Here is a 9,066-nt window from a genome sequence, read left to right on the forward strand (position 1 = left end):
TCAAGGCACTTGCTTTGAATGCTGGTGATATCCCCGTCCTGCAAGCAAGCGAATAGTTTTCGAGCTACAACCGTGCGGATGTGGTAAAATTGTCACTTATAATAAATAAAAAAATGATCAGAAAAACCTCAGATCCTGTGTGGGGTCTTAATTTGGGTATACATGCTTGTCAAAAAAAATTCAAGCCATTTCGATAAAGGCGGAGTATATACATGCTTCATAAAGGTACATGTGTCTTTTCATCGAACCATGACTATACACATAGGTTATCAAGGTTTCTGTGGTTCATAGGCATTCCGGTGTCGTATTCGTCTTAAACTTTTTCTTAGGCTTGTATGTGCCACGTGTGAAGGAAACACCAAGTTTAGAATTTTTCAGAGATGGTTTGCTACTTTATGAGGTTTAATTGAATTTCCACGCGACGACACCATTTAATTATAGGTTGAACTGAGTCTATCCACGAAACGATCTGGAATAGTGCCAAACTTTTACACCGGCTCTAATGTGCCATAGGGATAAGAATTTTGTGGAGGTGGATGACAAAATCTATTGGGTCCAAGATAAAATTCACCCTTTTTGTCTCATTCGGCACAGAGAAAATATAATATATAAAAAACTGATTAGAAAAACCTCAGATCCTGTGTGGGGTCTTAATTTGGGTGTACATGCTTGTCAAAAAAATTCAAGCCATTTCGACATAGGCGGAGTATACATGATTCACAGAGGTACATATACACTTTCATCGAACCATGACTATACACATAGGTTATCAAGATTTCTGTAGTTCATACGCATTTTGGTGTCGTATTGGTCTCAGACTTTTTCTTAGGCTTACATGTGCCATGTGTGAAGGAAACACCTAGTTTGGGATTTTTTGGAGATGATTTGCTACTTTCTGAGGTTTAATTGAATTTCTGCGCGATGACACCGATTAATTATAGGTTGAACTGAGTCTACTCTTGAAAAGATCTAAAATGGTGCCAAACTTTTACATATGCGCTAATGTACCCTTGGGATAAGAATTTTGTGGAGGTGGATGAAAAAATCTATTGGGTCTAAGATGAAATTCACCCTCTTTTGTCTCATTCAGCACACAAAAAATATAATAATTAAAAAACTAATAAAAAATCTAAGATCCTGTGTAGGGTCTTAATTTGGGTGTACAAGCTTGCCAAAAAAAATTCAAGCCATTTCGACATAGGAATACATATGCTTCTATTTATTCAGTATATAAAAAAATTTTAATATATATAAACATCACTGTTGGTTTAAAAAAATCAGCATTGATGAGAAGAAACCAATAGTGATGCTAGTTATCATTATCGGTTTATTTTAAAAACCGGTAGTGATATATAAAAAATTAAAAAAAATTGTGTCAGCCCTCGGATTTGAGCTCGGGTCTCGGGCTACAGAGTTTAGAGATTTAACCGCTGCGCTAGTATAGGGGTGTGTGCCGAGTGTTATTTTTTTGACCTTTAGGCCACTTAATAAATTATAAAATTGAACAAAAAAATTTGGGCCGCCTAGGACTCGAACACGGGTCTCGGGGGCTAAGTTGCGGGGTCTTACCTATTGAGCCAGTCGAAGGAGTTCAAAAGAAAATGAAAAGTTATCCTACTTAACACATAACTGCTACACCACATCACTGTCGGTTTGGGGAATGACCCGACAGTGATGTACCTCCATCACTGTCAGTTTATAATCAGAACTGACAGTGATGAGCTATTTTCCAAAGTAATTTAATAATTTATAAAATTGAACAAAAAAATTTGGGCCACCTGGGACTCAAATACGGATCTCGGGGGCTAAGTTGAGGGGTCTTAACCGTTGAGCCAGTCGGAGGAGTTTGAAAGAAAATAAAAAGTTATCCTATTTAACACCTAACTGCTACACCACATCACTACTGGTTTAGGGAATGACCCGACAGTGATGTGATGTACCCCATCACTGTCGGTTTATAATTAGAACCGGTAGTGATGAGCTATTTTTCGAAGTAATTTAATAATTTATAAAATTAAAAAAATTGGGCCGCCTAGGACTCGAACACGGGTCTTGGGGGCTAAGTTGAGGGATCTTAACCGTTGAGACAGTCGGAGGAGTTCGAAAGAAAATAAAAAGTTATCCTACTTAACACCTAACTGCTACACCACATCACTGCCGATTTGGGGAATGAACCGACAGTGATGAGCTACTGGTATAAAAGAGACGTGGGTTGAAATTATCCAAATTCATTTCAACCCTGCACCAACCCCTCCCCTCGCGCAGCCGGAGCACCACACCATGCCGGAGCACCGCCCCACGCCGTCCACCGCCCCAAGCCGGAGCACCGTGCTTTCCGTGCCCTCGTTCCTCGTCCACGACGCTAACCATGCCCCTCCTCCTCCACGCCTGCACTCCCACCACCGAGGCCATTACGAGCGCACGGACAGCTGCTTTCCCACCCCCACGGTGAGTGCGTGGCTCACTGCCCGCTATGTGTCAGATGAAATGTCCCACGGTGTTGCTGCTTACTTGAATCAATAGAGGTGTTGCTGTGAATCAGTAGAGGTGTTGCTGCTTACTTGAATCCAGTAATAATTATTTTGGGGGAACGTTTGTGTAACACATTTTTACCAATTCACTTCTAAGAAGAAAAAAGTTGACTTATGTCTACATTAAGTGACAATATGTGATTATGTTTCTTGGCTATTCGTGTACTGCTGGTTATGGACAAGGATTTGCCTCCCTATTGTTAGAAATCTAAAGAAGTAAATTTTGAAAGGAGGCTGTGTGTTGTGTTTGTCAACACAACAATTCAGACCTAAATAGGGACACAAGTGAGGTTATAGTTATTCAAATATGTTTCAATTTATCTGGAGGATTTGTTCATGTTGACACGCATTAAATTATCTCATGCTTGCTGAGGATCTGGTCTAATAGAAGAACCTGTGCTTTAGCAACCAACCTAATGTGAAATTTGTGAATACTAAGGCAAAATCAATGGTTCTAATTTGTAAACAAGGAACAAGAGTTGTGTAGATTCGAATTAAGTGTTACTAGTAGAGATTTGTTCTTTATTACTTTGAGGTGCTTTTACTTTAAGATCTAGAACTCCCTTTTTGATGTACGGAAATAGTTTCCATATCTAGAACTTCCTTGTACCATTCCCCATATTCACACAGTTACTATTAGATGTGATGTGTGCATTGGTTGCTCTATAAAACTGTATCTATTCACCAGTTTATGCTTGGAGCTTTCTATTTTATTTTGATTTTCCTAGTCTTTAATACGTTTCTATTACAGTGGTTTGCAAAGTGAGTATTTTATGTGCATTATGTGATTTAGTAAAATAGACTTTGCAGCCCTGCAAAATTTTCATTTGAAATGTAACCTGGATTGTTTGGAGGATGAGTAATATGCTTTTATTTGCATTCCTAGCAACCTACTTCAATGTTTTGTTTGTTATAGGCTAGGGTGTCCATGCCTGTCCAAAGTAAAGTATGCTTGCTTACTTGAGAAATTCACATGAGCACCCCTGTTGCTAACTATTAACCAATGACATATGATGCTGCATGCTAGCAAGTATGATTACTAAACTACATTGATCTCCGAATAATAAATAGTCCCATTATTGAGGTAATTTTTTATCATGTCAAGGATAAAGAACATTAAATAGATTTAGTTTGGCCATATAACTTGAATAATAACTCTTGTTCAGTGAGTTATCATTACCACTTACCACATGCCTAATTTACTTAAATATATAGGCAACCATGGCATGGTATGTAGTGCATGTTGGTCACATGCCTGTGATTTATTGAACCTGGGAAGATTGCTATGGTCAAGTCAATCGCTACCCTGGTAATTTGCACAAAAAGTACAACACAGAAGCTGAAGCTTTGAGGGCCTACTATAGTCATCTGGCCTACCTTGCAAACCATGGGCAACCGGCCTACTATGGTCCAATGAATGCAAACCATGGTCATCTGCTAGCACTGGAGATTGAAGAGAAGCCATCCACCGAAGACGTGAAGATTAGGAGAATTGCTCCTTGATCATGGAAAGATGTTATGCTTTTATTTATGGCTATGGTCATTGCTTTTCTTATTTGGAAGTTGATGTAGGCTTAGTTTCGTAGACCAGTAGGTGGACTTATTATTAGACTTTGCATTAAATATTATATATATATATATATATATATGAACATATGCTATTAGTAGTTGTCCGCAACCAAAACTAACCACGATCGTGTCACAGTCATGACTCATCATTGCCTATTACCCCATCGCCGAAGAACATATCGGCAAAAAGAAGTGGCTGATATCGCTGGGACGGGAGAGCCGCATGATCTGACAAACGGTGATGGTGTCAATCAGAACGGTGAGAACGAGCAGCTATGGACCCGTTCGGCCTGCTCGATCTGGGTCAAAATGACCAAGATGACCAAGTAACTTTGGTATCATGTGACTATGTAGCCACACACGCTAATCAATTGAGAGGGTCGTAGCTTACTTGGTGTCTCTAGCAGGAGCCTCCGCTGCCCGAGGAGCCAGAGGGTTCAGGTAGCAGGAAGGCCAGATCCAAGCGAGGTGTGTTAAAGATTCCTGTTGGTAGGAATGCACACTGGCACATTACTAAGTTCGATGAATTTGAGGATCCACTCTCATCGCCTATAGCTTTGACCAAATACAAGACTATCCTCGGGTTACTTGTTAGGGACTTCATCCCAATTAGGTACATGAAGTGGATTGGGAAAGATGATGACTCGTAGAGGGTTCCCGAAAGTGAGAAGGATTACATATGGGATATCAAGATCCCAGAGTATTTCACTTTCCCAACGGAGTATGACAAGGAGTTAGTCAAGAAAAAAGCAAAAGAAATCATGGGGACATGCTTCAAGAATTTTAAGGGGGCATTGTACAAGAATTTTGTCCTCCAAAATAAAGAGCCAGATTTTGATGGTGGACAGTTTAGCAAGCAGAAGGACTTCTGGCAGGATTTCAAGGAATATAGGTTATCCGAGGAGTACTTAGAACTGAGCAGGAAGAATAAGGAGAACTCATAGAAAGCGACGAATCCTCATCATCTCGGCTCTCGTGGCTACGCCAAAAAGATGCTAGAATTTGAAGCAGAACTTGAAAAGATGGATCGCCTTGCTGAGGAAGGTGTTCAACAAAATTATTTACTGATTCCTCTTTGAATATCATCTTTTTTGAACGACAACGCAAGAAATATAACCACAAAAGACTGTTAGACATGGAGATCGTCGCGCTGCAATCGAAGCTGGCAAAATTCATCTTAGCTGAGGTATTGAAAAAAGATGGAGTATTTTTTATTGCACAATCCGTGAAGTTCAAGGACCAGTATGGCCCAGAGCGGCTCGCCAGATTATTGTAAGAAGTCCGAGAAGTATTGCACAATCTGTGAAGTCCAAGAACATTTCTTTTTTATTTTGAGGGATCGAGATCTTGATAAGAACATTTAAATTGTAACCGTAACATTTGTAAGGTTTAATATTGATGGACCTATCGTCTACGTAGCGTATATAAAACGAAACCCGATTCCACAAAAAAATATAAATTAAAATAAATTATAAAACAATAAAATACGAATGTGACATCACTACCGGTTAGCAGAAAACCGGCAGTGTTGTCGTAAACATCACTGCCGGTTAGCAACAAACCGGCATTGATGGCACTGTCTGCTGGAGCCACAAACCGGCAGCGTTGGCTTAGCCATCAATGCCGGTTCTTCTCACAAACCGGCAGTGATTCTTACGACAACACTGCCGGTTGAAACACAAACCGACAGTGTTGGTGAAACTGAACTCTACCGTGTGGTCTTATGAACCGACAGTGTTGGTGGAACTGAACTCTACCGGTTGTGTAAAAAATCGGCAGTGAAGTTGAAGAACACTGCCGATTTATAGGAACCGACAGTGATAGCCTACCCTCATCACTGCCGGTATGGTTGTGCCGGTTCAAAATCCGACAGTGATGGAGTATTTTGAACCGGCAGTAAAGTGCTATTCTGACGTAGTGGTGTATCGATGACGGATCCTTTAATTAGTTTCAGCCTGCTTTCAGGTTTAAACATAATTGTATTATTATTATTAGGCCACTGAAAGCTACAGGTAGGTAGGTTACATGTTATTCGAAGATGCAGGGCGGGCGCAGCATCAGTATATATATGTTCTGCCTCGTCATGCTGCACAGTAGAAATATCTGCTCAGGAGCACGCTCAGGACTAGATGATCGAAGGGCATATATATGTCACTATCTCCATAATGTAATCTAAAGTCGAATGAAATGGAATATGCCGGCCGTGTTGCTTAGCTACCATCGCAAGTAAGTAATCTAGCTTTAATTTCCATTAGTTTGTAGACAGCAGAGAAAAATGGTATATAAGCCAGCAGAGATAAACATAACAATGAAGAACAAAGCTTCTGGTTGGTTGTGGACCTGCGGTTGCATTGCATTTGCATGCATGCATAAAGGTCCTGTTCACTTGCTTATGAGCCCTACTTTTTCGACGAAGGAATAATATTTTTCTCTTACAACAAATTAGTCAATAGTACTTTTTAGTCTGACTTATCAGCCAAAGCAAACAAGGCCAAAGCCTTCAGGGAGAAGGAAACGGCCTTTACTTGCACTGCATTTGGAAACAAGATATATAGCAATATCAGCTCTTAAGCCTAGTCTAGTCTACTGTCTACCAAATGCAAATGCATGCAAGCAGTCCCGCCAAAAGCTAGCGACACTGACTGACGAATCTCTGTTCACCACACATGCACTACTAGGAGTTAGTACTAGCTAGATCTGCTGTCTGCTGGGCATGCATGCAATAAAGCAGCTCTCTTGAGCTTCAGCAAGTGGGGAGCACGATACGAGCGAGAGAGATCGATCGTCGTCGACCAAACTGAACACACTCATCAGACATTCAGACATTATTAAAGGGCATATGCAGGATTGCTTTTGCTCAATTATAAATGGAAGATGATTAGTGGTATGCAATACAATATATAATCTGTTATGTTAGTTATTAGGCGTGGGGCTAGCTGCCGCTGCCGGACAGGTGTCACAAGCATGTGTAGCTACCTACTACCTGCTAGCTGCAAAGCCTGTGAGCTCGTATCTGTATCTGAAATTCTGAATGATGCAGTGCATCAGATCATGCACTGCAGAGGGGAAAATGGAGGCTGATGGATTATGGATCATGGATCATGGGGTGCACTGCACGGCCGGCGATGAGGGATTGGATCTAGCGAGGTCTCTGGGTGTGGAGGCCACATGGTGTGCCTCAGGATTTGGGGGATAAAGCTGTTAGAGTTTGTTATCATGAATCTAAACTAACGAGCCTGGACTTGTGCGGTGCATGAGATTGGAGGTTGTTAAGGTTTGTTGGTGAATCTTCTAGAGATCATATCTTGTGTAACAACCTAACAGCTGAGACCTATCCATGCACCGGCTCTCCTGACTCGTTCCTATGTAAAAGGTCACGCAAGGGGCTGTTCCTTGCTAAGGATTAACACGCACACGCCAAGCCCGACGGCCTCTGGCGTTCCACCAAGCTTCTAGCGCCTCTGAATCTTCACATGGTAATCAGAGCCTAGGCTTCGACCATCATGTTGACAAGATCAAGCGCCGCTGCCAACCAAAATCCATTCTTCGGCATCACCATCACCGAGAAGCTCGGCAAGACCAACCATGCGCTATGGAAGGCGCAGGTGCTCTCCGCCATCCGCGGTGCGCGCTTTGAAGGACACATCACCGGCAAGACCCCGGCGCCGGCGACTGAGCTTGAGCAGAGCAGCTCAGCTGGCGCCGTCACCAAGAAGCCAAACCCGGCGTATGAGGACTGGTATGCAAACAACCAGCTGGTCCTCGGTCTCCTCTTCACCACGATCGGGAAGGAGGCGTTTGCCCAGATCGTGGCATGCACCACGGCGGCGCAGGCATGGAGCGAGCTGGAGAAGATGTTCTCCGCCCAAACCCGTGCGAAGACCATGAACGTGAGGCTTGCTCTCACAACTACGAAGAAAGGTAACATGTCTATGGCAGATTATTTTGCCAAGATGCGTGGCTATGCAGATGAACTGGCGGCCGCCGGCAAGAAGATGGATGATGAGGAACTGGCGGCACACATCTGCAACGGCCTTGATGCGGAGTACAATCCAGTGGTGACTTCTGTCACCGTCAAGACCGAGGCAATCACCGTCTCCGAGCTCTACGCGCAGCTGCTCAACTACGAGACTCGTCTTGAACTTCAAGACGGCGGCGGCTCTATCAACGTCGCCAAGAAGACGCGCGGCTCCAGCAACGGCTCCAGCAACCGGCCTCTCAACCTCGGCCGGGTCGTGGCCAGGGGCGCGGCCGTGGCCAAGGGCGCGGTCGTGGCACCGGGTTCCAGCCGCATCAGCAACAGCGCTTCGGAGGGGCGCCACAATCTGGGGCGGGTGGCTCAGATGCACCCGTCTGCCAGGTCTGCTTCAAGACGGGGCATCGTGCGAGTTGGTGCTGGCACCGGTTCGATGAAAACTATGTCCCAGAAGAGCGCCACGTCAACGCCGCCGTCGCCATGGGTGCCTACAACGTCGACACCAACTGGTACACAGACTTAGGCTCGACAGATCACATCACAAGCGAGCTGAACAAGCTGTCTATGCGGGAGAAGTACTATGGCAATGACCAGATTCACACCGCATCTGGTGCAGGTATGGATATCAAGCACATTGGTCATTCTATTGTTCCAAGTCCTATCCGTGATCTGCACCTAAATAATATTCTCCATGTTCCAAAAGCCTCAAAGAATCTTGTTTCTGTTCATCGCCTTGCTAAGGATAATTCTGCTTTTCTAGAATTTCACCCTGATCATTTTCTTATCAAGGACCAAGCCACGAAGAGAACGATCCTTAGAGGGCGCTGTCATCGCGGGCTGTACCCCCTGCCTTCAGATCACTCAATAAAGCAGACGCATGCAGTAGACAAGCCTTCAGTGTCCACATGGCATAGTCGTTTGGGTCATCCTTCCCTTTCAGTTGTTTCTAGGATTATTAATAATCATAGTCTTCCATGTTCTAGTGAGTCA

At 43.4% G+C, this 9,066-nt stretch overlaps 1 non-coding gene across 1 annotated transcript; it reads left to right on the plus strand.

Moving 5' to 3' along the window:
- The first annotated feature begins 8,092 nt into the window (after nt 1-8,092).
- On the plus strand, nt 8,093-8,231 carry LOC136506308 (small nucleolar RNA Z247). The gene has a single exon (XR_010771522.1). It is a non-coding gene; the product is annotated as a small nucleolar RNA Z247 (small nucleolar RNA).
- The last annotated feature ends 835 nt before the right edge of the window (nt 8,232-9,066 follow it).

This window comes from Miscanthus floridulus, chromosome 14, assembly GCF_019320115.1.
Source record: "Miscanthus floridulus cultivar M001 chromosome 14, ASM1932011v1, whole genome shotgun sequence".
Classification (NCBI taxonomy): Eukaryota; Viridiplantae; Streptophyta; class Magnoliopsida; order Poales; family Poaceae; genus Miscanthus; species Miscanthus floridulus.